At 46.2% G+C, this 26637-nt stretch overlaps 18 non-coding genes and 3 pseudogenes across 18 annotated transcripts; all 21 read right to left on the bottom strand.

Moving 5' to 3' along the window:
• Window positions 1–406: 406 nt before the first annotated feature.
• Window positions 407–569, bottom strand: LOC134952003 (U1 spliceosomal RNA). The gene has a single exon (XR_010184630.1). It is a non-coding gene; the product is annotated as a U1 spliceosomal RNA (small nuclear RNA).
• A 152-nt stretch (window positions 570–721) lies between these two features.
• LOC134951359 (U1 spliceosomal RNA) lies at window positions 722–885 on the bottom strand. Its single transcript, XR_010184114.1, has one exon. It is a non-coding gene; the product is annotated as a U1 spliceosomal RNA (small nuclear RNA).
• A 695-nt stretch (window positions 886–1580) lies between these two features.
• LOC134953465 (U1 spliceosomal RNA) lies at window positions 1581–1722 on the bottom strand (annotated as a pseudogene).
• A 152-nt stretch (window positions 1723–1874) lies between these two features.
• Window positions 1875–2038, bottom strand: LOC134951112 (U1 spliceosomal RNA). The gene has a single exon (XR_010183911.1). It is a non-coding gene; the product is annotated as a U1 spliceosomal RNA (small nuclear RNA).
• Window positions 2039–2733: 695 nt separating this feature from the next.
• On the bottom strand, window positions 2734–2875 carry LOC134953466 (U1 spliceosomal RNA; annotated as a pseudogene).
• A 1171-nt stretch (window positions 2876–4046) lies between these two features.
• LOC134953288 (U1 spliceosomal RNA) lies at window positions 4047–4188 on the bottom strand (annotated as a pseudogene).
• A 152-nt stretch (window positions 4189–4340) lies between these two features.
• Window positions 4341–4504, bottom strand: LOC134950668 (U1 spliceosomal RNA). The gene has a single exon (XR_010183547.1). It is a non-coding gene; the product is annotated as a U1 spliceosomal RNA (small nuclear RNA).
• A 671-nt stretch (window positions 4505–5175) lies between these two features.
• On the bottom strand, window positions 5176–5338 carry LOC134952989 (U1 spliceosomal RNA). Its single transcript, XR_010185342.1, has one exon. It is a non-coding gene; the product is annotated as a U1 spliceosomal RNA (small nuclear RNA).
• A 152-nt stretch (window positions 5339–5490) lies between these two features.
• Window positions 5491–5654, bottom strand: LOC134950628 (U1 spliceosomal RNA). Its single transcript, XR_010183514.1, has one exon. It is a non-coding gene; the product is annotated as a U1 spliceosomal RNA (small nuclear RNA).
• Window positions 5655–6315: 661 nt separating this feature from the next.
• LOC134952870 (U1 spliceosomal RNA) lies at window positions 6316–6478 on the bottom strand. The gene has a single exon (XR_010185253.1). It is a non-coding gene; the product is annotated as a U1 spliceosomal RNA (small nuclear RNA).
• Window positions 6479–6630: 152 nt separating this feature from the next.
• Window positions 6631–6794, bottom strand: LOC134950443 (U1 spliceosomal RNA). The gene has a single exon (XR_010183362.1). It is a non-coding gene; the product is annotated as a U1 spliceosomal RNA (small nuclear RNA).
• A 2623-nt stretch (window positions 6795–9417) lies between these two features.
• Window positions 9418–9580, bottom strand: LOC134953418 (U1 spliceosomal RNA). Its single transcript, XR_010185566.1, has one exon. It is a non-coding gene; the product is annotated as a U1 spliceosomal RNA (small nuclear RNA).
• Window positions 9581–9732: 152 nt separating this feature from the next.
• On the bottom strand, window positions 9733–9896 carry LOC134951537 (U1 spliceosomal RNA). Its single transcript, XR_010184259.1, has one exon. It is a non-coding gene; the product is annotated as a U1 spliceosomal RNA (small nuclear RNA).
• A 671-nt stretch (window positions 9897–10567) lies between these two features.
• Window positions 10568–10730, bottom strand: LOC134953003 (U1 spliceosomal RNA). Its single transcript, XR_010185353.1, has one exon. It is a non-coding gene; the product is annotated as a U1 spliceosomal RNA (small nuclear RNA).
• Window positions 10731–10882: 152 nt separating this feature from the next.
• Window positions 10883–11046, bottom strand: LOC134951463 (U1 spliceosomal RNA). The gene has a single exon (XR_010184198.1). It is a non-coding gene; the product is annotated as a U1 spliceosomal RNA (small nuclear RNA).
• Window positions 11047–11717: 671 nt separating this feature from the next.
• On the bottom strand, window positions 11718–11880 carry LOC134953439 (U1 spliceosomal RNA). Its single transcript, XR_010185579.1, has one exon. It is a non-coding gene; the product is annotated as a U1 spliceosomal RNA (small nuclear RNA).
• Window positions 11881–12032: 152 nt separating this feature from the next.
• On the bottom strand, window positions 12033–12196 carry LOC134950917 (U1 spliceosomal RNA). The gene has a single exon (XR_010183751.1). It is a non-coding gene; the product is annotated as a U1 spliceosomal RNA (small nuclear RNA).
• Window positions 12197–12866: 670 nt separating this feature from the next.
• On the bottom strand, window positions 12867–13029 carry LOC134953380 (U1 spliceosomal RNA). The gene has a single exon (XR_010185549.1). It is a non-coding gene; the product is annotated as a U1 spliceosomal RNA (small nuclear RNA).
• A 152-nt stretch (window positions 13030–13181) lies between these two features.
• On the bottom strand, window positions 13182–13345 carry LOC134951935 (U1 spliceosomal RNA). Its single transcript, XR_010184576.1, has one exon. It is a non-coding gene; the product is annotated as a U1 spliceosomal RNA (small nuclear RNA).
• A 673-nt stretch (window positions 13346–14018) lies between these two features.
• Window positions 14019–14181, bottom strand: LOC134952661 (U1 spliceosomal RNA). The gene has a single exon (XR_010185137.1). It is a non-coding gene; the product is annotated as a U1 spliceosomal RNA (small nuclear RNA).
• Window positions 14182–14333: 152 nt separating this feature from the next.
• Window positions 14334–14497, bottom strand: LOC134950482 (U1 spliceosomal RNA). Its single transcript, XR_010183394.1, has one exon. It is a non-coding gene; the product is annotated as a U1 spliceosomal RNA (small nuclear RNA).
• Between the last annotated feature and the right edge of the window lie 12140 nt (window positions 14498–26637).

Here is a 26637-nt window from a genome sequence, read left to right on the forward strand (position 1 = left end):
ACTCCACCGTTTTAAGGCTGCTAAAAACTGCTAGCGAGCAATCAACTCAGAATGACCCCCATAGTGTATTGCAAGAAAATATCTGTAAATCCAATGGTACCGTAAGTGCGGTATATACTCGCACTTCTTTGCGGGGCGAGAACATCTCCCCTAAGTGAAGTCAGCCCTATGAATAGAGTTTGTGTGATCCCTGTGCAGCAGTCACAGAAAGGGTTCATCTCTGCAGTTTGTCACTCAAATTACATTGTTGCATTTTTTCTAGAAGTGGATCTGAGAGCTGTTACCCGCAGACCAGCTACAATAATTATCCTGGGATAGTGCGCAAGGGCATAGAAGGGAGCGGCTCAAGAAAAGAGAAGTGGAAACAGACAGCAAACTAGGCTGGAGAGAGACCTGAGACAAAGAGATCTGAATTATACGAGAGCCGACCAGGGGAAACACAAATTATGCAGTCAAGTTTCCCACATTTGGGGAAATCGCAGGAGCAGCACACCCAGAGTGCAATGGGTGAGCCTTGCCCTGGGAGAAGCACCTTCATGATCATAGTATCTCACCTGGCAGGTAAGTAGGAGTTGGGCTAGAGCTGGGGAGGGTCGCTGCTCGGGCACCCCCCTGTCAAGTGAAGGAGATCCAACTGAAGCAGCACAAGGAAACTCTCGAAAGAAGAACAAGGCTAGAGGAAGATCTGAGACAAAGAAATCTTACTTTTACAAGAGCTGACCAGAGGAAAGCACAAACACAGTCACTCACTACCACAAATAATGCAGTCAAGTTTCCCACATTTGGGGAAATCACAGGGGTCAGCATACCCAGAATGCAATGAATGAACCTCACCCTGGGAGAACAATCTTCATGACCATGGTATCTCCTATGCAAAATAAGTATGATTTGGGATAGGGCTGGGGAGGGCCGCTGCTCAGGCACATCTCTGTCAAGTAAAGGAGATTCAACTGAGGCAGCACAAGGGAACTCTCATCTGGGGACAACAACTGCAGGGAGAACACATATTTTCAGATGAACATGGGAGGGCAGAAGGCTGCCTAATACTGAAGCACCCCCAAACAACAAACCAAATGCAACAACTAGTACAAGCATTCCTGGGGGAAGGTCTGCAGAAGACGGATTTGCATACGGTGATGTCATCCAAGCAGTGGGCCAAAGTTGGCTGGAACCCTCATCTGCATATGAAAAGAGAAAAGGGGTATGCAGGGCATGGCGGCCTTTTGCGGCGCTTGGATGACCCCTAGTTCGCATTAAATACCCCCACCCTCCTTCTGTGTGGGGCTCATGTTGGCCATGCCCCAGTCCCTGAAGCATTCAAGCTGATTTCTTGCAGCAGCTGGGCACTGTAACAGCTCCAGAGCTGCTCTGTAAGGCAAGTAAAAGTGTGTGGGCCCTGCAGCACTACCTGTAGTTTGCATTGTGCATTGTAAGGCACAAAGTAAGCAGACGGGAGGAGAAGTCAGGATAGTGCACAAGGGTATAGAAGGGAGGGGCTCAAGAAAAAAGAAGTGGAAACAGACAGCAAACTAGGCTGGAGAGAGACCTGAGACAAAGAGATCTGAATTATATGAGAGCCGACCAGGGGAAACACAAATTACGCAGTCAAGTTTCCCACATTTGGGGAAATCACAGGGGCAGCACACCCAGAGTGCAATGGGTGATCCTTGCCATGGGAGAAGCAACTTCATGATCATAGTATCTCACCTGGCAGGTAAGTAGGAGTTGGGCTAGAGCTGGGGAGGGTCGCTGCTCGGGCAGCCCCCTGTCAAGTGAAGGAGATCCAACTGAGGCAGCACAAGGGAACTCTCGAAAGAAGAACAAGGCTAGAGGAAAATCTGAGACAAAGAAATCTGACTTTTACCAGAGCTGACCAGAGGAAAGCACAAACACAGTCCCCCACTACCACAAATAATGCAGTCGAGTTTCCCACATTTGTGGAAATCACAGGGGTCAGCATACCCAGAATGCAATGAATGAACCTCACCCTGGGAGAACAATCTTCATGACCAAGGTATCTCCTATGCAAAATAAGTATGATTTGGGATAGGGCTGGGGAGGGCCGCTGCTCAGGCACATCTCTGTCAAGTAAAGGAGATTCAACTGAGGCAGCACAAGGGAACTCTCATCTGGGGACAACAACTGCAGGGAGAACACATATTTTCAGATGAACATGGGAGGGCAGAAGGCTACCTAATACTGAAGCACCCCAAAACAACAAACAAAATGCAACAACTAGTGCAGGCATTCCTGGGGGAAGGCCTGCAGCAGATGGATTTGCATATGGTGATGTCATCCAAGCAGTGGGTCAAAGTTGGCTTCAACCCTCGTCTGCATATGAAAAGAGAAAAGGGGCGTGCAGGGCATGGCAGCCTTTTGCGGCGCTTGGATGACCCCTAGCTCGCATTAAACACCTTCACCCTCCTTCGGTGTGGGGCTCATGTTGGCCATGCCCCAGCCCCTGAAGCATTCAAGCTGATTTCTTGCAGCAGCTGGGCACTGTAACAGCTCCAGAGCTGCTCTGTAAGGCAAGTAAAAGGGTGTGGGCCCTGCAGCACTACCTGTAGTTTGCATTGTGCATTGTAAGGCACAAAGTAAGCAGACGGGAGGAGAAGTCAGGATAGTGCACAAGGGTATAGAAGGGAGGGGCTCAAGAAAAAAGAAGTGGAAACAGACAGCAAACTAGGCTGGAGAGAGACCTGAGACAAAGAGATCTGAATTATATGAGAGCCGACCAGGGGAAACACAAATTACGCAGTCAAGTTTCCCACATTTGGGGAAATCACAGGGGCAGCACACCCAGAGTGCAATGGGTGATCCTTGCCATGGGAGAAGCAACTTCATGATCATAGTATCTCACCTGGCAGGTAAGTAGGAGATGGGCTAGAGCTGGGGAGGGTCGCTGCTCGGGCAGCCCCCTGTCAAGTGAAGGAGATCCAACTGAGGCAGCACAAGGGAACTCTCGAAAGAAGAACAAGGCTAGAGGAAAATCTGAGACAAAGAAATCTGACTTTTACCAGAGCTGACCAGAGGAAAGCACAAACACAGTCCCCCACTACCACAAATAATGCAGTCGAGTTTCCCACATTTGTGGAAATCACAGGGGTCAGCATTAGTGATGAGCGGATTCGGTTTTACTCGGTTCTCAAAACTGCATCTTATTGGCTCACGGATGTCACGTGTTTTGGATAGCCAATAAGATGCCGTTTTGAGAACCGAGTAAAACCGAGTAAAACCGAGTAAAACCGAACCTCGCTCATCACTAGTCAGCATACCCAGAATGCAATGAATGAACCTCACCCTGGGAGAACAATCTTCATGACCAAGGTATCTCCTATGCAAAATAAGTATGATTTGGGATAGGGCTGGGGAGGGCCGCTGCTCAGGCACATCTCTGTCAAGTAGAGGAGATTCAACTGAGGCAGCACAAGGGAACTCTCATCTGGGGACAACAACTGCAGGGAGAACACATATTTTCAGATGAACATGGGAGGGCAGAAGGCTACCTAATACTGAAGCACCCCAAAACAACAAACAAAATGCAACAACTAGTGCAGGCATTCCTGGGGGAAGGCCTGCAGCAGATGGATTTGCATATGGTGATGTCATCCAAGCAGTGGGTCAAAGTTGGCTTCAACCCTCGTCTGCATATGAAAAGAGAAAAGGGGCGTGCAGGGCATGGCAGCCTTTTGCGGCGCTTGGATGACCCCTAGCTCGCATTAAACACCTTCACCCTCCTTCGGTGTGGGGCTCATGTTGGCCATGCCCCAGCCCCTGAAGCATTCAAGCTGATTTCTTGCAGCAGCTGGGCACTGTAACAGCTCCAGAGCTGCTCTGTAAGGCAAGTAAAAGGGTGTGGGCCCTGCAGCACTACCTGTAGTTTGCATTGTGCATTGTAAGGCACAAAGTAAGCAGACAGGAGGAGAAGTCAGGATAGTGCACAAGGGTATAGAAGGGAGGGGCTCAAGAAAAAAGAAGTGGAAACAGACAGCAAACTAGGCTGGAGAGAGACCTGAGACAAAGAGATCTGAATTATATGAGAGCCGACCAGGGGAAACACAAATTACGCAGTCAAGTTTCCCACATTTGGGGAAATCACAGGGGCAGCACACCCAGAGTGCAATGGGTGATCCTTGCCCAGGGAGAAGCAACTTCATGATCATAGTATCTCACCTGGCAGGTAAGTAGGAGTTGGGCTAGAGCTGGGGAGGGTCGCTGCTCGGGCACCCCCCTGTCAAGTGAAGGAGATCCAACTGAGGCAGCACAAGGGAACTCTCGAAAGAAGAACAAGGCTAGAGGAAAATCTGAGACAAAGAAATCTGACTTTTACCAGAGCTGACCAGAGGAAAGCACAAACACAGTCCCCCACTACCACAAATAATGCAGTCGAGTTTCCCACATTTAAGGAAATCACAGGGGTCAGCATACCCAGAATGCAATGAATGAACCTCACCCTGGGAGAACAATCTTCATGACCATGGTATCTCCTATGCAAAATAAGTATGATTTGGGATAGGGCTGGGGAGGGCCGCTGCTCAGGCACATCTCTGTCAAGTAAAGAAGATTCAACTGAGGCAGCACAAGGGAACTCTCATCTGGGGACAACAACTGCAGGGAGAACACATATTTTCAGATGAACATGGGAGGGCAGAAGGCTGCCTAATACTGAAGCACCCCCAAACAACAAACCAAATGCAACAACTAGTGCAAGCATTCCTGGGGGAAGGCTGCAGCAGATGGATTTGCATATGGTGATGTCATCCAAGCAGTGGGTCAAAGTTGGCTTCAACCCTCGTCTGCATATGAAAAGAGAAAAGGGGCGTGCAGGGCATGGCGGCCTTTTGCGGCGATTGGATGACCCCTAGTTCGCATTAAACACCTCCACCCTCCTTCGGTGTGGGGCTCATGTTGGCTATGCCCCAGCCCCTGAAGCATTCAAGCTGATTTCTTGCAGCAGCTAGGCACTGTAACAGCTCCAGAGCTGCTCTGTAAGGCAAGTAAAAGGGCGTGGGCCCTGCAGCACTACCTTAAGTTCGCATTGTGCGTTGGAAGGAAACAAATTAAGCAGACGGGAGAAGTCAGGATAGTGCGCAAGGGCATAGAAGGGAGCGGCTCAAGAAAAAAGAAGTGGAAATAGACAGCAAACTAGGCTGGAGAGAGACCTGAGACAAAGAGATCTGAATTATACGAGAGCCGACCAGGGGAAACACAAATTATGCAGTCAAGTTTCCCACATTTGGGGAAATCGCAGGAGCAGCACACCCAGAGTGCAATGGGTGAGACTTGCCCTGGGAGAAGCACCTTCATGATCATAGTATCTCACGTGGCAGGTAAGTAGGATTTGGGATAGAGCTGGGGAGGGTCGCTGCTCGGGCACCCCCCTGTCAAGTGAAGTAGATCCAACTGAGGCAGCACAAGGAAACTCTCGATAGAAGAACAAGGCTAGAGGAAGATCTGAGACAAATAAATCTGACTTTTACCAGAGCTGACCAGAGGAAAGAACAAACACAGTCCCCCACTACCACAAATAATGCAGTCGAGTTTCCCACATTTGGGGAAATCATAGGGGTCAGCATACCCAGAATGCAATGAATGAACCTCACCCTGGGAGAACAATCTTCATGACCATGGTATCTCCTATGCAAAATAAGTATGACTTGGGATAGGGCTGGGGAGGGCCGCTGCTCAGGCACATCTCTGTCAAGTAAAGGAGATTCAACTGAGGCAGCACAAGGGAACTCTCATCTGGGGACAACAACTGCAGGGAGAACACATATTTTCAGATGAACATGGGAGGGCAGAAGGCTGCCTAATACTGAAGCACCCCCAAACAACAAACCAAATGCAACAACTAGTGCAAGCATTCCTGGGGGAAGGCCTGCAGCAGATGGATTTGCATATGGTGATGTCATCCAAGCAGTGGGTCAAAGTTGGCTTCAACCCTCGTCTGCATATGAAAAGAGAAAAGTGGCGTGCAGGGCATGGCGGCCTTTTGCGGCGCTTGGATGACCCCTAGTTTGCATTAAACACCTCCACCCTCCTTCGGTGTGGGGCTATGCCCCAGCCCCTGAAGCATTCAAGCTGATTTCTTGCAGCAGCTGGGCACTGTAACAGCTCCAGAGCTGCTCTGTAAGGCAAGTAAAAGGGTGTGGGCCCTGCAGCACTACCTGTGGTTTGCATTGTGCGTTGGAAGGCACAAAGTAAGCAGACGGGAGAAGTCAGGATAGTGCGCAAGGGCATAGAAGGGAGCAACTCAAGAAAAGAGAAGTGGAAACAGACAGCAAACTAGGCTGGAGAGAGACCTGAGACAAAGAGATCTGAATTATACGAGAGCCGACCAGGGGAAACACAAATTATGCAGTCAAGTGTCCAACATTTGGGGAAACCGCAGGAGCAGCACACCCAGAGTGCAATGGGTGAGCCTTGCCCTGGGAGAAGCACCTTCATGATCATAGTATCTCACCTGGCAGGTAAGTAGGAGTTGGGCTAGAGCTGGGGAGGGTCGCTGCTTGGGCACCCCCCTGTCAAGTGAAGGAGATCCAACTGAGGCAGCACATGGAAACTCTCGAAAGAAGAACAAGGCTAGAGGAAGATCTGAGACAAATAAATCTGACTTTTACCAGAGCTGACCAGAGGAAAGCACAAACACAGTCCCCCACTACCACAAATAATGCAGTCGAGTTTCCCACATTTGGGGAAATCACAGGGGTCAGCATACCCAGAATGCAATGAATGAACCTCACCCTGGGAGAACAATCTTCATGACCATGGTATCTCCTATGCAAAATAATTATGATTTGGGATAGGGCTGGGGAGGGCCGCTGCTCAGGCACATCTCTGTCAAGAATTTATAAAGTCTATACATATATATAACCAAATGTCAATATATATATATAGAACCCAGCGATTCTATCAAAACTTATCTATTTCACCAATTTGTTGCTTATTTAATCTTTATACATCTATTAATTTTCACCATATATTATAAAATGCTGCTCCCATAGGTAGTACTGTTCTACCAATAATAAACCAAATTTTAAAGATAATCACACTTGTTATTAAGGGAGCGCAAAAAATAAAATATACAAGCTCTTTATTTTTAAAAAATATATATAGACAGAAGAAACCCACATTCAATAAAATACAATGGAGTCAACATATATAGGCACCACTATCCATATCTAAATGTAATCAGGATCTATTTCATATTGCCCTTGATGACAACGGAATGTTTATTAAAGTGTCCAAAAAATCCTCCTGGATACAGCTGTTGTAATTTAATCATTACTTTCCAATTGTAATTGATACATTAAATTCCTTCTTGTGGATGAACAGCAACAGTTGTAACCAACGCCTCTTATTTACTGCAGTTAAAGTTCATATGTAACTCACGTGAGTAATGAAAGAAAACAGGGGGAGAGCGCTGTGATGGTTGGTGAAACACAGCGGTATGCTACGACCCCCGTTAACCGTGGCTGGATCTTATAGGCACTCGCGGTCGGGATATTTCTCCCTGCCGTGGGGTAGAGACCTCCTTTTGCTCGGTCTCAAATTGCTTTTTCCCCTTCACCGCTGTCTTTACATCAGACGTCCGCCGTGATGTAGCTCGTTCATGAACGGGCTTATATCTCAGCAATCAGAGTGTCCGGTAATCACCTTCCTTACGCGTTTTTCCGCTGTTATCCAAGAGCGGTTTCGTCAGAGGATACATCAGCAGCCTAGCAGGCTCTTTTTAAAATGCACCGGACCAATAGCATTACTAATTAGTTGATTGGATACATACATGTACTAATTGGATGCATACATGTAATGACTCACATATGGAACAACTTTCTAATTGCAATTGCACATATAAAGGCATTTCATAATATAAAAATAAGCAACATGGTGATTAAAAATAATAATAAAATAAGCAACAAGGTGGTTTAAAAAATAACAGAAAATATATAATCTATATACAGATTAACCTATAATCTTTCAATCAATACCTCATATCTATAATCACATATACATAATTCAGAGACTCAGCACTAAGGATCCCCATTTACTTATATAAAACCTTTTAGGGTAACATAAATCCATGCCATTACTAAAGCAGTTCTTGTGGCGCAGGGGAAACATCAAATGCACTCTATGCAGCTAGTCCCATGTTCGAATCCAACCTGCTCAGCTTAACATCCATATTATTTATTTACTTTTAATGGGATCATTCTATCAATTCATTTTTACCTTTAATTTTTGTTAATATTATTTCTATATTTCATTATTTTAACCCCTGGAATAACTACATTGCTGTTTAAACAACAAAAAGAATTGAAGAAAAAATAAATATTAAACAGACAATTTAAGGATTCGAAGATTTAAATATTTAAAGATTTTAAAATGTAAAACAGGGAGGGGGGGGAGGGAGGGGGGCCTTTTGGGAGAAGGAGGGGAAAAAAATAAAAATAGAAAAAAAAATATATATAGAACCAAGAGAAAGTGTAAAAAGAGGATGGAGGAAGAAATCTGATGTTCATCATTACTAGTGGATTTTACTAAAGAACTTTAAAGGAACACACACAACAGGATTATACAGTTTCATCCTAAGAGGAAAGCTGTTTCCAAAATAGCTACTTCTAATAATTTTTTTATTTATTAAACATACAATAAATGGATATTCAATAAATAATGTATTAGGTAAATCAATAGATAAAATCTTCAGAGACTGCCAATGTTGTTCAGTTCGATGCTCTCATTCAGACCATCAGGTGTATGGGTACCCAAAGAAAACATCCAAAATGCCTCCCTTGTCAAGTAAAGGAGATTCAACTGAGGCAGCACAAGGGAACTCTCATCTGGGGACAACAACTGCAGGGAGAACACATATTTTCAGATGAACATGGGAGGGCAGAAGGCTGCCTAATACTGAAGCACCCCCAAACAACAAACCAAACGCAACAACTAGTACAAGCATTCCTGGGGGAAGGCCTGCAGCAGATGGATTTGCATATGGTGATGTCATCCAAGCAGTGGGTCAAAGTTGGCTTCAACCCTCGTCTGCATATGAAAAGAGAAAAGGGGCGTGCAGGGCATGGCGGCCTTTTGCGGCGCTTGGATGACCCCTAGTTCGCATTAAACACCTCCACCCTACTTCGGTGTGGGGCTCATGTTGGCTATGCCCCAGCCCCTGAAGCATTCAAGCTGATTACTTGCAGCAGCTGGGCACTGTAATAGCTCCAGAGCTGCTCTGTAAGGCAACTAAAAGGGTGTGGGCCCTGCAGCACTACCTGTAGTTCGCATTGTGCGTTGGACGGCACAAAGTAAGCAGACGGTAGAAGTCAAGATAGTGCGCAAGGGCATAGAAGGGAGTGGCTCAAGAAAAGAGAAGTGTAAACAGACAGCAAACTAGGCTGGAGAGAGACATGAGACAAAGAGATCTGAATTATACGAGAGCCGACCAGGGGAAACACAAATTATGCAGTCAAGTTTCCCACATTTGAGGATATCGCAGGAGCAGCACACCCAGAGTGCAATTGGTGAGCCTTGCCCTGGGAGAAGCACCTTCATGATCATAGTATCTCACCTAGCAGGTAAGTAGGAGTTGGGCTAGAGCTGGGGAGGGTCACTGCTCGGGCACCCCCCTGTCAAGTGAAGGAGATCCAACTAAGGCAGCACAAGGGAACTCTCGAAAGAAGAACAAGGCTAGAGGAAGATCTGAGACAAAGAAATCTGACTTTTACCAGAGCTGACCAGAGGAAAGCACAAACACAGTCCCCCACTACCACAAATAATGCTGTCAAGTTTACCACATTTGGGGAAATAACAGGGGTCAGCATACCCAGAATGCAATGAATGAACCTCACCCTGGGAGAACAATCTTCATGACCATAATATCTCCTATGCAAAATAAGTATGATTTGGGATAGGGCTGGAGAGGGCCGCTGCTCAGGCACATCTCTGTCAAGTAAAGGAGATTCAACTGAGGCAGCACAAGGGAACTCTCATCTGGGGACAACAACTGCAGGAGGTACACATATTTTCAGATGAACATGGGAGGGCAGAAGGCTGCCTAATACTGAAGCACCCCCAAACAACAAACCAAATGCAACAACTAGTGCAAGCATTCCTGGGGGAAGGCCTGCAGCAGATGGATTTGCATATGGTGATGTCATCCAAGCAGTGGGTCAAAGTTGGCTTCAACCCTCGTCTGCATATGAAAAGATAAAATTGGCATGCAGGGCATGGCGGCCTTTTGCGGTGCTTGGATGACCCCTAGTTCGCATTAAACACCTCCACCCTCCTTCGGTGTGGGGCTCATGATGGCTATGCCCCAGCCCCTGAAGCATTCAAGCTGATTTCTTGCAGCAGCTGGGCACTGTAACAGCTCCAGAGCTGCTCTGTAAGGCAAGTAAAAGGGTGTGGGCCCTGCAGCACTACCTGTAGTTTGCATTGTGCGTTGGAAGGCACAAAGTAAGCAGACGGGAGAAGTCAGGACAGTGCGCAAGGGCATAGAAGGGAGCAACTCAAGAAAAGAGAAGTGGAAACAGACTGCAAATTAGGCTGGAGAGAGACCTGAGACAAAGAGATCTGAATTATACGAGAGCCGACCAGGTGAAACACAAATTATGCAGTCAAGTGTCCAACATTTGGGGAAACCGCAGGAGTAGCACACCCAGAGTGCAATGGGTGAGCCTTGCCCTGGGAGAAGCACCTTCATGATCATAGTATCTCACCTGGCAGGTAAGTAGGAGCTGGGCTAGAGCTGGGGAGGGTCGCTGCTCGGGCACCCCCCTGTCAAGTGAAGGAGATCCAACTGAGGCAGCACAAGGGAACTCTCGAAAGAAGAACAAGGCTAGAGGAAGATCTGAGACAAAGAAATCTGACTTTTACCAGAGCTGACCAGAGGAAAGCACAAACACAGTCCCTCACTACCACAAATAATGCAGTCCAGTTTCCCACATTTGGGGAAATCACAGGGGTCAGCATACCCAGAATGCAATGAATGAACCTCACCCTGGGAAAACAATCTTCATGACCATGGTATCTCCTATGCAAAATAAGTATGATTTGGGATAGAGCTGGGGAGGGCCGCTGCTCAGGCACATCTCTGTCAAGTAAAGGAGATTCAACTGAGGCAGCACAAGGGAACTCTCATCGGGGGACAACAACTGCAGGGAGAACACAAATTTTCAGATGAACATGGGAGGGCAGAAGGCTGCCTAATACTGAAGCACCCCCAAACAACAAACCAAATGCAACAACTAGTGCAAGCATTCCTGGGGGAAGGCCTGCAGCAGATGGATTTGCATATGGTGATGTCATCCAAGCAGTGGGTCAAAGTTGGCTTCAACACTCATCTGCATATGAATAGAGAAGAGGGGCATGCAGGGCATGGCGGCCTTTTGCGGCGCTTGGATGACCCCTAGTTCGCATTAAACACCTCCACCCTCCTTCGGTGTGGGGCTCATGTTGGCTATGCCCCAGCCCCTGAAGCATTCAAGCTGATTTCTTGCAGCAGCTGGGCACTGTAACAGCTCCAGAGCTGCTCTGTAAGGCAAGTAAAAGGGTGTGGGCCCTGCAGCACTACCTGTAGTTCGCATTGTGCGTTGGAAGGCACAAAGTAAGCAGACGGGAGAAGTCAGGATAGTGCGCAAGGGCATAGAAGGGAGCGGCTCAAGAAAAGAGAAGTGGAAACAGACAGCAAACTAGGCTGGAGAGAGACCTGAGACAAAGACATCTGAATTATACGAGAGCCGACCAGGGGAAACACAAATTATGCAGTCAAGTTTCCCACATTTGGGGAAATCACAGGGGCAGCACACCAAGAGTGCGATGGGTGAGCCTTGCCCTGGGAGAAGCACCTACATGATCATAGTATCTCACCTGGCAGGTAAGTAGGAGTTAGGCTAGAGCTGGGGAGGGTCGCTGCTCGGGCACCCCCCTGTCAAGTGAAGGAGATCCAACTGAGGCAGCACAAGGGAACTCTCGAAAGAAGAACAAGGCTAGAGGAAGATCTGAGACAAAGAAATCTGACTTTTACCAGAGCTGACCAGAGGAAAGCACAAACACAGCCCCCCACTACCACAAATAATGCAGTCGAGTTTCCAACATTTGGGGAAATCACAGGGGTCAGCATACCCAGAATGCAATGAATGAACCTCACCCTGGGAGAACAATCTTCATGACCATGGTATCTCCTATGCAAAATAAGTATGATTTGGGACAGGGATGGGGAGGGCCGCTGCTCAGGCACATCTCTGTCAAGTAAAGGCGATTCAACTGAGGCAGCACAAGGGAACTCTCATCTTGGGACAACAACTGCAGGGAGAACACATATTTTCAGATGAACATGGGAGGGCAGAAGGCTGCCTAATACTGAAGCACCCCCAAACAACAAACCAAATGCAACAACTAGTGCAAGCATTCCTGGGGAAGGCCTGCAGCAGATGGATTTGCATATGGTGATGTCATCCAAGCAGTGGGTCAAAGTTGGCTTCAACCCTCGTCTGCATATGAAAAGAAAAAAGGGATGTGCAGGGAATGGCGGCCTTTTGCGGCGCTTGGATGACCCCTAATTCGCATTAAACATCTCCACCCTCCTTCGGTGTGGGGCTCATGTTGGTTATGCCCCAGCCCCTGAAGCATTCAAGCTGATTTCTTGCAGCAGCTGGGCACTGTAACAGCTCCAGAGCTGCTCTGTAAAGCATGTAAAAGGGTGTGGGCCCTGCAGCACTACCTGTAGTTTGCATTGTGCGTTGGAAGGCACAAAGTAAGCAGACAGGAGAGGTCAGAATAGTGCGCAACGGCATAGAAGGGAGCGGCTCAAGAAAAGAGAAGTGGAAACAGACAGCAAACTAGGCTGGAAAGAAACCTGAGACAAAGAGATCTGAATTATACGAGAGCCGACCAGGGGAAACACAAATTATGCAGTCAAGTTTCCCACATTTTGGGAAATCACAGGGGCAGCACACCAAGAGTGCAATGGGTGAGCCTTGCCCTGGGAGAAGCACCTACATGATCATAGTATCTCACCTGGCAGGTAAGTAGGAGTTGGGCTAGAGCTGGGGAAGGTCGCTGCTCGGGCACTTCCCTGTCAAGTGAAGGAGATCCAACTGAGTCAGCACAAGGGAACTCTCGAAAGAAGAACAAGGCTAGAGGAAGATCTGAGGCAAATAAATCTGACTTTTACCAGAGCTGACCAGAGGAAAGCACAAACACAGTCCCCCACTACCACAAATAATGAAGTCGAGTTTCCCACATTTGGGGAAATCACAGGGGTCAGCATACCCAGAATGCAATGAATGAACCTCACCCTGGGATAACAGTCTTCATTACCATGATATCTCCTATGCAAAATAAATATGATTTGGGATAGGGCTGGGGAGGGCCGCTGCTCAGGCACATCTCTGTCAAGTAAAGGAGATTCAACTGAGGCAGCACAAGGGAACTCTCATCTGGGGACAACAACTGCAGGGAGAACACATATTTTCAGATGAACATGGGAGGGCAGAAGGCTGCCTAATACTGAAGCACCCCCAAACAACAAACCAAATGCAACAACTAGTACAAGCATTCCTGGGGGAAGGTCTGCAGAAGACGGATTTGCATACAGTGATGTCATCCAAGCAGTGGGCACGGTTGGCTGGAACCCTCATCTGCATATGAAAAGAGAAAAGGGGTATGCAGGGAATGGCGGCCTTTTGCGGCGCTTGGATGACCCTTAGTTCGCATTAAACACCCCCACCCTCCTTCGGTGTGGGGCTCATGTTGGCAATGCCCCAGCCCCTGAAGCATTCAAGCTGATTTCTTGCAGCAGCTGGGCACTGTAACAGCTCCAGAGCTGCTCTGTAATGCAAGTAAAAGTTTGTGGGCCCTGCAGCACTACCTGTAGTTTGCATTGTGCATTGGAAGGCACAAAGTAAGCAGACAGGAGGAGAAGTCAGGATAGTGCACAAGGGTATAGAAGGGAGGGGCTCAAAAAAAAAAAAGTGGAAACAGACTGCAAACTAGGCTGGAGAGAGACCTGAGACAAAGAGATCTGAATTATATGAAAGCCGACCAGTGGAAACACAAATTATGCAGTCAAGTTTCCCACATTTGGGGAAATCACAGGGGCAGCACACCCAGAGTGCAATGGGTGAGCCTTGTCCTGGGAGAAGCACCTTCATGATCATAGTATCTCACCTGGCAGGTAAGTAGGAGTTGGGCTAGAGCTGGTGAGGGTCGCTGCTTGGGCACCCCCCTGTCAAGTAAAGGAGATCCAACTGAGGCAGCACAAGGGAACTCTCGAAAGAAGAACAAGGCTAGAGGAAGATCTGAGACAAAGAAATCTGACTTTTACCAGAGCTGACCAGAGGAAAGCACAAACACAGTCCCCCACTACCACAAATAATGCAGTCAAGTTTCCCACATTTGGGGAAATCACAGGGGTCAGCATACCCAGAATGCAATGAATGAACCTCACCCTGGGAGAACAATCTTCATGACCATGGTATCTCCTATGCAAAATAAGTATGATTTGGGATAGGGCTGGGGAGGGCCGCTGCTCAGGCACATCTCTGTCAAGTAAAGAAGATTCAACTGAGGCAGCACAAGGGAACTCTCATCTGGGGACAACAACTGCAGGGAGAACACATATTTTCAGATGAACATGGGAGGGCAGAAGGCTGCCTAATACTGAAGCACCCCCAAACAACAAACCAAATGCAACAACTAGTGCAAGCATTCCTGGAGGAAGGCCTGCAGCAGATGGATTTGCATATGGTGATGTCATCCAAGCAGTGGGTCAAAGTTGGCTTCAACCCTCGTCTGCATATGAATAGAGAAAATGGGCGTGCAGGGCATGTCGGCCTTTTGCAGCGCTTGGATGACCCCTAGTTCGCATTAAACACCTCCACGCTCCTTCGGTGTGGGGCTCATGTTGGCTATGCCCCAGCCCCTGAAGCATTCAAGCTGATTTCTTGCAGAAGCTGGGCACTGTAACAGCTCTAGAGCTGCTCTGTATGGCAAGTAAAAGGGTGTGGGCCCTGCAGCACTACCTGTAGTTCGCATTGTGCGTTGGAAGGCACAAAGTAAGCAGATGGGAGAAGTCAGGATAGTGCGCAAGGGCATAGAAGGGAGCGGCTCAAGAAAAGAGAAGTGGAAACAGACAGCAAACTAGGCTGGAGAGCTCTTCTGTCTATATTTTGCAAACCTGCTCTTGTCCTCTCCAGCTGCTCCATGTAGATTTGACGTCTGGAAAGGTGCATAACCCACTGACAAGCAGGCACACTCCTGCATGAGTTTTCTCTCTCACTAGCTGGATGATACACAATCATTTGCATGTGCTCCACCTCCGACACACCACCCACCCAACCACCCAGTGACCAGAGCCACCCACAAGCCAACTGGCTCCGTGATTTAATTTGCACAGTGTAGTCATCCAGGCAGCATGTCCTTCTCAATGGAAGGATCTCTGGTTCCATGGAATCTTCCACATTGGAATGCTGCGGAATAAAAAGGATTTAAATATTCAGCTTGCTAGCATTCAATGTACCTGCGGCTTGGCTTTAGCACATGGGTCTTCATCCTGTGGCCCTCCAGCTGCTGTGAAACTACACATCCCAGCATGCCCTGCCACAGTTTTGCTATTAAGGTATGCTAAAACTGAGGCAGGGCATGCTGGGATGTGTAGTTCCACAGCATCTGGAGGGTCGCAGGTTGAAGACCCATGTTCTAGCATGCCTGTTCTATGATGCATGTACCGTGATGTCACAATCAGCTTGGAATGGGGTGTCTAGCAGGCATTTGCTGACAGACACTTGAGGGAGACACACATCAGGAGATGCAGCATATCGGAGGTCTTCGATGCCTTTCCAGCAAATGCACACCACCTGCTGCTGGTCTGGACACAAAACAATGCCCACAATCGAAGTCCCAAAATGCCCAACTACAGGATTCATGTAAGTAGTGAATTTAGGAATGAATTTAGAAGTAGGAAATTAAGTTAGTTCACAAGTACATTCAAATTCAGATCTAAAGTCTAGGTAGGCCTCACGTCCTGGCAGCCCCCAGCACTTAAAAATGCCTTGATTAGAGGTAGAGAATTAAATGTAGATAAAAAGTAGACACAAAATAAGACTCCACAGAGCAGTTATCAGGTGTCTTTATCAATTGTTGCATTTAAAAAATCAAGCAATTAGGGAACACAATGTTGCAACAATGTAACCCTATTTGCAAAATAGTACTAAATAAGTTTGTCGATGTAAGACATTTGCAAAGGCGCATCCAAAACACGCTGGAAAATGCAACTGAATCTGTTTTTGGAGGCTAGAATAGGAAATGTGCATCGGTCCTACCAGTACTGAAAGCTCTTCTACCATCTCCCTTTTCTGAAAAGCCATTTAATATATGGTTCCCAGATAGGGGACATATCAGATATTGCCTTTCAAAAGCAGCAAATATCATACCACTTCTATTGCCATCAAAGATAAACATTGATTGTTTTCAGATATTGGATTGAAAAAGCAGTCTTTATTGACATAAAGAAGCAAAAAAACATACATAAACATTACACACATAAGTACTGTGTTGCAGCACAGATAAAACACAATACAAATGCTGTCGGTATAGTACAGTTCAAGAACTACAGCACAGGCCAGCCTACACTATAAATCATGAACTGCACTATACATTTAAACAATACAATAATACAACAGTTAATAAGGCTATGGGTGTGGAGTGTAAGAGGGTGAGGGAATCACAAGCCCGAAGCTTTATTGAAAGACAGACACATATAAAGGGAGGATTAATAAATACAAAGATATCCTTTACTATAGAATGTAGACCAATCCGGTCTTTCAACTCTTCCACAACTTAAAAACGGATAGTGTTCCCAAGCCTTCCATCCTGGAATATCTTCAGTCTCTCGCCAATGAAGAAAACAATCCCTCCAGCAGACTCTTTAACCACGATACAAGATCACAGCCAAAAGGGCGAAAAGCAACTACACTTGCGTTTAACCAAAATAGCTAAAACTTAGTGGAGGAAAGTGCAGTGCACCAAAACATAAGCTGACACAATCATGGAGAATGCGCCAGCATATATGCTCTTCTATCTATATTTTGCAAACCTGCTCTTGTCCCCTCCAGCTGCTCCATGTAGATTTGACGTCTGGCAAGGTGCATAACCCACTGACAAGCAGGCACACTCCTGCATGAGTTTTCACTCTCACTAGCTGGATGATACACATTCATTTGCATGTGCTCCACCTCCGACACACCGCCCACCCAACCACCCAGTCACCAGAGCCACCCACAAGCCAACTGGCTCCGTGACTTAATTTGCACAGTGCAGTCATCCAGGCAGCATGTCCTTCTCAATGGAATAATCTCTGGTTCCATGGAATCTTCCGCATTGGAATGCTGCGGAACAAAAAGGATTTAAACATTCAGCTTGCTAGCATTCAATGTACCTGCGGCTTGGCTCTAGCACATGGGTCTTCATCCTGTGGCCCTCCAGCTGCTGTGAAACTACACATCCCAGCATGCCCTGCCACAGTTTTGCTATTAAGGTATGCTAAAACTGAGGCAGGGCATGCTGGGATGTGTAGTTCCACAGCAGCTGGAGGGTCGCAGGTTGAAGACCCATGTTCTAGCATGCCTGTTCTATGATGCATGTTCCGTGATGTCACAATCAGCTTGGAATGGGGTATCTAGCAGGCATTTGCTGACAGCCACTTGAGGTAGACACACATCAGGAGATGCAGCATATCGGAGGTCTTCGATGCCTTTCCAGCAAATGCACACCACCTGCTGCTGGTCTGGACACAAAACAATGCCCACAATCGAAGTCCCAAAATGCCCAACTACAGGATTCATGTAAGTAGTGAATTTAGGAATGAATTTAGAAGTAGGAAATTAAGTTAGTTCACAAGTGCATTCAAATTCAGATCTAAAGTCTAGGTAGGCCTCACGTCCTGGCAGCCCCCAGCATTTAAAAATGCCTTGATTAGAGGTAGGGAATTAAATGTAGATAAGAAGTAGATGCAAAATAAGACTCCACAGAGCAGTTATCAGGTGTCTTTATCAATTGTTGCATTTAAAAAATCAAGCAATTAGGGAACACAATGTTGCAACAATGTAACCCTATTTGCAAAATAGTACTAAATAAGTTTGTCGATGTAAGACATTTGCAAAGGCGCATTTAAAACACACTGGAAAATGCAACTGAATCTGTTTTTGGAGGCTAGAATAGGAAATGTGCATCGGTCAAACAAGTACTGAAAGCTCTTCTACCATCTTCCTTTTCTGAAAAGCCATTTAATATATGGTTCCCAGATAGGGGACATATCAGATATTGCCTTTCAAAAGCAGCAAATATCATACCACTTCTATTGCCATCAAAGATAAACATTGATTGTTTTCAGATATTGGATTGAAAAAGCAGTCTTTATTGACATAAAGAAGCAAAAAAACATACATAAACATTACACACATAAGTACTGTGTTGCAGCACAGATAAAACACAATACAAATGCTGTCGGTATAGTACAGTTCAAGAACTACAGCACAGGCCAGCCTACACTATAAATCATGAACTGCACTATACATTTAAACAATACAATAATACAACAGTTAATAAGGCTATGGGTGTGGAGTGTAAGAGGGTGAGGGAATCACAAGACCGAAGCTTTATTGTAACACAGACACATATAAGGGGAGGGGCAATAAATAGAAAGGTATCCTTTACTATAGAATGTAGTCCAATCCGACCTCTGTGCTCTTCCACAACTGAAAAACGGATAGTGTTCCCAAGCCTTCCATCCTGGAATATCTTTGGTCTTTCGCCAATGAAGAAAACAATCCCTCCCTCCAGCAGACCCTTCAACCACGATACAAGATCACAGCCAAAAGGCCGAGAAGCAACTACACTTGAGCTTAACAAAAATGGCTAAAACTTAGTGGAGGAAAGTGCAGTGCACCAAAACATAAGCTGACACAATCATGGAGAATGTGCCAGCATATATGCTCTTCTACCTATATTTTGCAAACCTGCTCTTGTCCCCTCCAGCTGCTCTATGTAGATTTGACGTCTGGCAAGGTGCATAACCCACTGACAAGCAGGCACACTCCTGCATGAGTTTTCTCTCTCACTAGCTGGATGATACACAATCATTTGCATGTGCTCCACCTCCGACACACCACCCACCCAACCACCCAGTCACCAGAGCCACCCACAAACCAACTAGCTCCGTGATTTAATTTGCACAGTGTAGTCATCCAGGCAGCATGTCCTTCTCAATGGAAGGATCTCTGGTTCCATGGAATCTTCCACATTGGAATGCTGCGGAACAAAAAGGATTTAAATATTCAGCTTGCTAGCATTCAATGTACCTGCGGCTTGGCTCTAGCACATGGGTCTTCATCCTGTGGCCCTCCAGCTGCTGTGAAACTACACATCCCAGCATGCCCTGCCACAGTTTTGCTATTAAGGTATGCTAAAACTGAGGCAGGGCATGCTGGGATGTGTAGTTCCACAGCAGCTGGAGGGTCGCAGGTTGAAGACCCATGTTCTAGCATGCCTGTTCTATGATGCATGTACCGTGATGTCACAATCAGCTTGGAATGGGGTGTCTAGCAGGCATTTGCTGACAGCCACTTGAGGGAGACACACATCAGGAGATGCAGCATATCGGAGGTCTTCGATGCCTTTCCAGCAAATGCACACCACCTGCTGCTGGTCTGGACACAAAACAATGCCCACAATCGAAGTCCCAAAATGCCCAACTACAGGATTCATGTAAGTAGTGAATTTAGGAATGAATTTAGAAGTAGGAAATTAAGTTAGTTCACAAGTACATTCAAATTCAGATCTAAAGTCTAGGTAGGCCTCACGTCCTGGCAGTTCCCAGCACTTAAAAATGCCTTGATTAGAGGTAGAGAATTAAATGTAGATAAAAAGTAGACACAAAATAAGACTCCACAGAGCAGTTATCAGGTGTCTTTATCAATTGTTGCATTTAAAAAATCAAGCAATTAGGGAACACAATGTTGCAACAATGTAACCCTATTTGCAAAATAGTACTAAATAAGTTTGTCGATGTAAGACATTTGCAAAGGCGCATCCAAAACACGCTGGAAAATGCAACTGAATCTGTTTTTGGAGGCTAGAATAGGAAATGTGCATCGGTCCTACCAGTACTGAAAGCTCTTCTACCATCTCCCTTTTCTGAAAAGCCATTTAATATATGGTTCCCAGATAGGGGACATATCAGATATTGCCTTTCAAAAGCAGCAAATATCATACCACTTCTATTGCCATCAAAGATAAACATTGATTGTTTTCAGATATTGGATTGAAAAAGCAGTCTTTATTGACATAAAGAAGCAAAAAAACATACATAAACATTACACACATAAGTACTGTGTTGCAGCACAGATAAAACACAATACAAATGCTGTCGGTATAGTACAGTTCAAGAACTACAGCACAGGCCAGCCTACACTATAAATCATGAACTGCACTATACATTTAAACAATACAATAATACAACAGTTAATAAGGCTATGGGTGTGGAGTGTAAGAGGGTGAGGGAATCACAAGCCCGAAGCTTTATTGAAAGACAGACACATATAAAGGGAGGATTAATAAATACAAAGATATCCTTTACTATAGAATGTAGTCCAATCCGGTCTTTCAACTCTTCCACAACTTAAAAACGGATAGTGTTCCCAAGCCTTCCATCCTGGAATATCTTCAGTCTCTCGCCAATGAAGAAAACAATCCCTTCAGCAGACTCTTTAACCACGATACAAGATCACAGCCAAAAGGGCGAGAAGCAACTACACTTGCGTTTAACCAAAATAGCTAAAACTTAATGGAGGAAAGTGCAGTGCACCAAAACATAAGCTGACACAATCATGGAGAATGCGCCAGCATATATGCTCTTCTATCTATATTTTGCAAACCTGCTCTTGTCCCCTCCAGCTGCTCCATGTAGATTTGACGTCTGGCAAGGTGCATAACCCACTGACAAGCAGGCACACTCCTGCATGAGTTTTCACTCTCACTAGCTGGATGATACACATTCATTTGCATGTGCTCCACCTCCGACACACCGCCCACCCAACCACCCAGTCACCAGAGCCACCCACAAGCCAACTGGCTCCGTGACTTAATTTGCACAGTGCAGTCATCCAGGCAGCATGTCCTTCTCAATGGAATAATCTCTGGTTCCATGGAATCTTCCGCATTGGAATGCTGCGGAACAAAAAGGATTTAAACATTCAGCTTGCTAGCATTCAATGTACCTGCGGCTTGGCTCTAGCACATGGGTCTTCATCCTGTGGCCCTCCAGCTGCTGTGAAACTACACATCCCAGCATGCCCTGCCACAGTTTTGCTATTAAGGTATGCTAAAACTGAGGCAGGGCATGCTGGTATATGTAGTTCCACAGCAGCTGGAGGGTCGCAGGTTGAAGACCCATATTCTAGCATGCCTGTTCTATGATGCATGTTCCGTGATGTCACAATCAGCTTGGAATGGGGTGTCTAGCATGCATTTGCTGACAGCCACTTGAGGGAGACACACATCAGGAGATGCAGCATATCGGAGGTCTTCGATGCCTTTCCAGCAAAATGCACACCACCAGCTGCTGGTCTGGACACAAAACAATGCCCACAATTGAAGGCTCAAAATGCCCAACTACAGGATTAATATAAGTAGTGAATTTAGGAATGAATTTAGAAGTAGGAAATTAAGTTAGTTCACAAGTACATTCAAATTCAGATCTAAAGTCTAGGTAGGCCTCACGTCCTGGCAGCCCCCAGCATTTAAAAATGCCTTGATTAGAGGTAGGGAATTAAATGTAGATAAGAAGTAGACACAAAATAAGACTCCACAGAGCAATTATCAGGTGTCTTTATCAATTGTTGCATTTAAAAAAATCAAGCAATTAGGGAACACAATGTTGCGACAATGTAACCCTATTTGCAAAATAGTACTAAATAAGTTTGTCGATGTAAGACATTTGCAAAGGCGCAAACAAAACACGCTGGAAAATGTAACTGAATCTGTTTTTGGAGGTTAGAATAGATGCAGGATCAAGTAGCTCAATGGGTAGGGTATTTGATTAGAATTCAACAGGTTATAGGTTTGAATCCTGGGTATGATAGTTTGAGGTGTTATTTAATAAAGTATGTTTATATACTAGTCACACATGGCTTACTTGTACAAATGGCATGTCACCAGTTAGTGCTGACTGCTAATATGCCATTTGCACAAACACGCCATGTGTGACTGTATATGCATTTAAGGAGGGCACCCCGGCAATACCACAAACCATTGAGTGTCAAGTATACTAGATATATCTTCATATCTCATGTGCTTTCTCTGAGACCAATCTTGTTATGCCCCTTCCCCACAAGGCATGCGCCTTTTGTCTATATTGCAAAAATGGGGAGGGGGGGGGGCATATAATTATCTGTCACAGGGCACCAAAAAGTCTAGTTATGGCTCTGGTATGCATTATGTAATCTGGCAGACCATATCTCCAACACTGGCTGGTTGGAATAGAAATCCGGTTATCTATGTGAGCAAATGACCATCAACGATTTACTCTCAAACACTAGAAAATGGACAAAAATGGTCCCCTAAACAAATTGGTTAAATTTTGGGTTTAACCAATTTGTGTAATGACCATTTTTGACCACTTTTCTAGTGTTTGGGAGCAAATGGTTAATTGACATTTGCTCCTATACATTACCAGATTTTCATTCCATCCATCCAGACTGGATAGATAGCCTGACAGATAATTGTGTAGTGTACGCCCAGGATAACTGTCAGTTGTGCTTTCTTTTATGACGGCACATAAATGGGTGGGCAGATCCAGAGCAAGCACTGCCCACTCATGCATAGTTGTCAACTGATGTGAAGTTCCAGGGGGCAATCTCAGTTATAAAGAAAAGTATCTGGAAATTGTCCCTAGTTTAAAAAAAAAATAAAAAAAAATTGATCAACTCCATTTATTTAGTATGATATCCCAGGTGATAGGATGCCGGCAGTCAGAACAACATACTTTATTAAATAACACATCTCAAACTACCATACCCAGGATTCAAACCTATAACCTGTTGAATTCTAATCAAACACCCTACCTATTGAGCTATTTGATCCTGCATAAAAATTGTGAACATTATATGAAGCTATTGGTACTTTGAAAAAAAAAGTATCAGCATTACAACGCAGCAGATCCATGCAGTTTGCAGCCACACACTACATGTATCTGCTCAGCCACAATGCTGATTATTTCTTCACAAAGTACAAGGTGAGCTTCAAACAGAATTCTCTAGCTTAGAATTATGCCAAACCTAGAAGTCGGGCCCCCCACCCTGGGATCCCCCAGAGGGAGGCCTGCACCGTCATGCGGCAGGCTTGTCCGTTTTGGAAGCAGGCTGATGGGCAGCCCAGGCTTGCTTCAGTCTGGGCTTGGCAGGTCTGGAAGCATGAGCTTGCTTTGGGTATGCCTGACCTTGGGTACGCTTTACCTTGAGGATGAAAGGGCCAAGGGAAAGTACTTTTAGCCTTCTGCGTGGTAGAAGTCATACTAGGTAGGCAAGCTGTTTTAGCGGTAGCCAGATCAGCTACAATCTTATTGAGGTCTTCTCCAAAGAGAGTGTCTCCCTTGAAAGGAAGCACCTCCAGGGTTTTCTTGGAATCCATATCCACCGACCAGGATCTCAACCAGCTGTATAAAGTATTACCTTGGAACTGGCTCTCCACTCCCCATTATCTGGTTATCATGGCTTCCTCCGCCAGTGTCCAGACTCGCTTGCTGAAGCTCGGCCACTTCTTCCTAGCAGCAGGCTCCTGGATCACTGGGCAGCAGAGGTGCTTGGGAGCCGGAAGGGGGCGGAGCAATCAGGCAGGCAGTTGCAGTGCTGCCCAGCTATCTGTGGTGTGAGAAGAAGCAGGGGCACCCCACCGCTGGCAGTGCTGCAGCTAGCGGTGGTGGCAGCGGCGAGGCTGCTGGGCTGGGTCTTTAAAAAGGTGGAAAGAAGGGTGTTACGGCATGGAATGTACAAACTGCGAGACCCTGCTGGTAGCGCCTTTGTCTATTTAGTAGGAAGGGCACGTAACAGCCGGAGGGCAATGGAGGAAGCCCCTTTAGGGCTGGAGCCCGGCGGCAACTGACTCCGTTGTCTCTGGCAGTTCCGCCCCTGGACTAGAGGAATGGTCAAGAACATGGCAACATTTAATGCCAAAAAATGCAAAATCATACATGTCTCAAAAATACAAAGGCTAACTATAATATTAAGGGCATTATAATGGCAAGAGGAAAGCTATCTAAGTATTACTATTTCAGGTGAGCAATGTAACAAAGCAATAGGAAAGGCAAGTCAGATGCTTGTTTGCATAGGTAAAGAACCAGTAGCAGAAAAAAGTAATACAGGTTGAGTATCCCATATCCAAATATTCCGAAATACGGACTTTTTTGAGTGAGACTGAGATAGTGAAACCTTTGTTTTTTGATGGCTCAGTGTACACAAACTTTGTTTAATACTCAAAGTTATTAAAAATATTGTATTAAATGAACTTCAGACTGTGTGTATAAGGTGTATATGACACATAAATGAATTCTGTGAATGTACACACACTTTGTTTAATGCACAAAGTTATAAAAAATATTGTCTAAAATGACCTTCAGGCTGTGTGTATATGGTATATATGAAACATAAATGCATTCTGTGCTTAGATTTAGGTCCCATCACCATAATATCTCGTTATGGTATGCAATTATTCCAAAATACAGAAAAATCCGATATCCTAATGACGCGGTTGTTGTTTTTGGGAGTGATACTGGACACAGAAGAGGTTTTCTTCTAGTGGAATGGCTCTGGAGATCCAGAGTCTGGTCAAACAAATTCTGAAACCAGCAAGAGTGTTAATCCATCAATGCATTCGGTTGCTGGGGAAGATGGTTGCGGCCTACGAGGCCATTCAGTTTGGCAGGCTCCATGCCAGAGTGTTCCAGTGGGACCTGTTGGACAAGTGGTCCGGATCCCACCTACACATGCACCGGAGGATAATCCTGTCTTCCAAGACCAGAATCTCACTCCATTGGTGGCTGCACAGTTCTCACCACCTAGAGGGGCGATAGTTTGGGATCCAGGACGGGATCCTAGGGACCACGGATGCAACCCTCCGAGGCTGGGGAGCAGTCACACAGGGGGAAAACATCCAAGGAAGATGGTCAAGTCAGGAAAGTTGTCTCCACATAAATGTTCTGGAGTTAAGGGCCATTTAATAACTGCAGACACAGTACGCACTGGGACGGGTGCCCAGCATCCTCTACGGACTAAGAGAAAAGGATTTACCAGTAGGTATTAAAATCCTATTTTCTCTAAAGTCCTAGAGGATGCTGGGGACTCCGTAAGGACCATGGGGATAGACGGGCTCCGCAGGAGACATGGGCACTTTAAGAAAGACTTTAGTTCTGGGTGTGCACTGGCTCCTCCCTCTATGCCCCTCCTCCAGACCTCAGTTTGATACTGTGCCCAGTGGAGACTGGGTGCTTTTCAGGAGCTCTCCTGAGCTTTCTGACAGAAAGTATTTTGTTAGGTTTTTAATTTTCAGGGAGCACTGCTGGCAACAGACTCCCTCATCGAGGGACTGAGGGGAGAGAAGCAGCCCTACTCTCTGAGTTGCAAGGTCCTGCTTCTTAGGCTACTGGACACCATTAGCTCCAGAGGGATTGGTACGCAGGATCTCACCCTCGCCGTCCGTCCCAGAGCCGCGCCTCCGTCCCCCTCGCAGAGCCGGAAGATAGAAGCCGGGTGAGTATGAGAAGAAAAGAAGACTTCAGAGGCGGCAGAAGACTTCATGATCTTCACTGAGGTAACGCACAGCACTGCAGCTGTGTGCCTTTGCTCCCATACACCTCACATACTCCGGTCACTGTAAGGGTGCAGGGCGCAGGGGGGGCGCCCTGGGCAGCAATATAAACCTCTTTCGCAAAAATATAACATATATACAGCTGGGCACTGTATATATGTATGAGCCCCCACCAATTTTACAGTTTAAGCGGGACAGAAGCCCGCCTCCGAGGGGGCGGGGCTTCTCCCTCAGCACTCACCAGCGCCATTTTTTCTCCACAGCACCGCTGAGAGGAAGCTCCCCGGACTCTACCCTGCTTATACCACGTTAGACAAGAGGGTTGAAAAGAGGGGGGGGGGCACATAATTCGCAAATTACATACAGCAGCACTACTGGGCAAACATTAAGTTACTGTTTTATTCCTGGGTTATATAGCGCTGGGGTGTGTGCTGGCATACTCCCTCTCTGTCTCTCCAAAGGGCCTTGTGGGGAAACTGTCTTCAGAAAAAGCATTCCCTGTGTGTGTGGTGTGTCGGTACACGTGTGTCGACATGTCTGAGGAAGAAGGCTATATTAGAGAGGAGCGGGAGCAAATGAATGTGGTGTCTCCGCCGACAGCTGATTGGATGGATATGTGGAATGTTTTAAATGCTAGTGTAAACTCATTGCACAAAAGATTAGACAAGGCAGAAGCTTTGGGACAGTCAGGGTCTCAACCCATGCCTGATCCTATGTTGCAGGGACTGTCAGGGTCTCATAAGCGCCCACTATCCCAGTTTGTTAACACAGATACCGACACGG

This window comes from Pseudophryne corroboree, chromosome 8 (genome assembly GCF_028390025.1).
Source record: "Pseudophryne corroboree isolate aPseCor3 chromosome 8, aPseCor3.hap2, whole genome shotgun sequence".
Classification (NCBI taxonomy): domain Eukaryota; kingdom Metazoa; phylum Chordata; class Amphibia; order Anura; family Myobatrachidae; genus Pseudophryne; species Pseudophryne corroboree.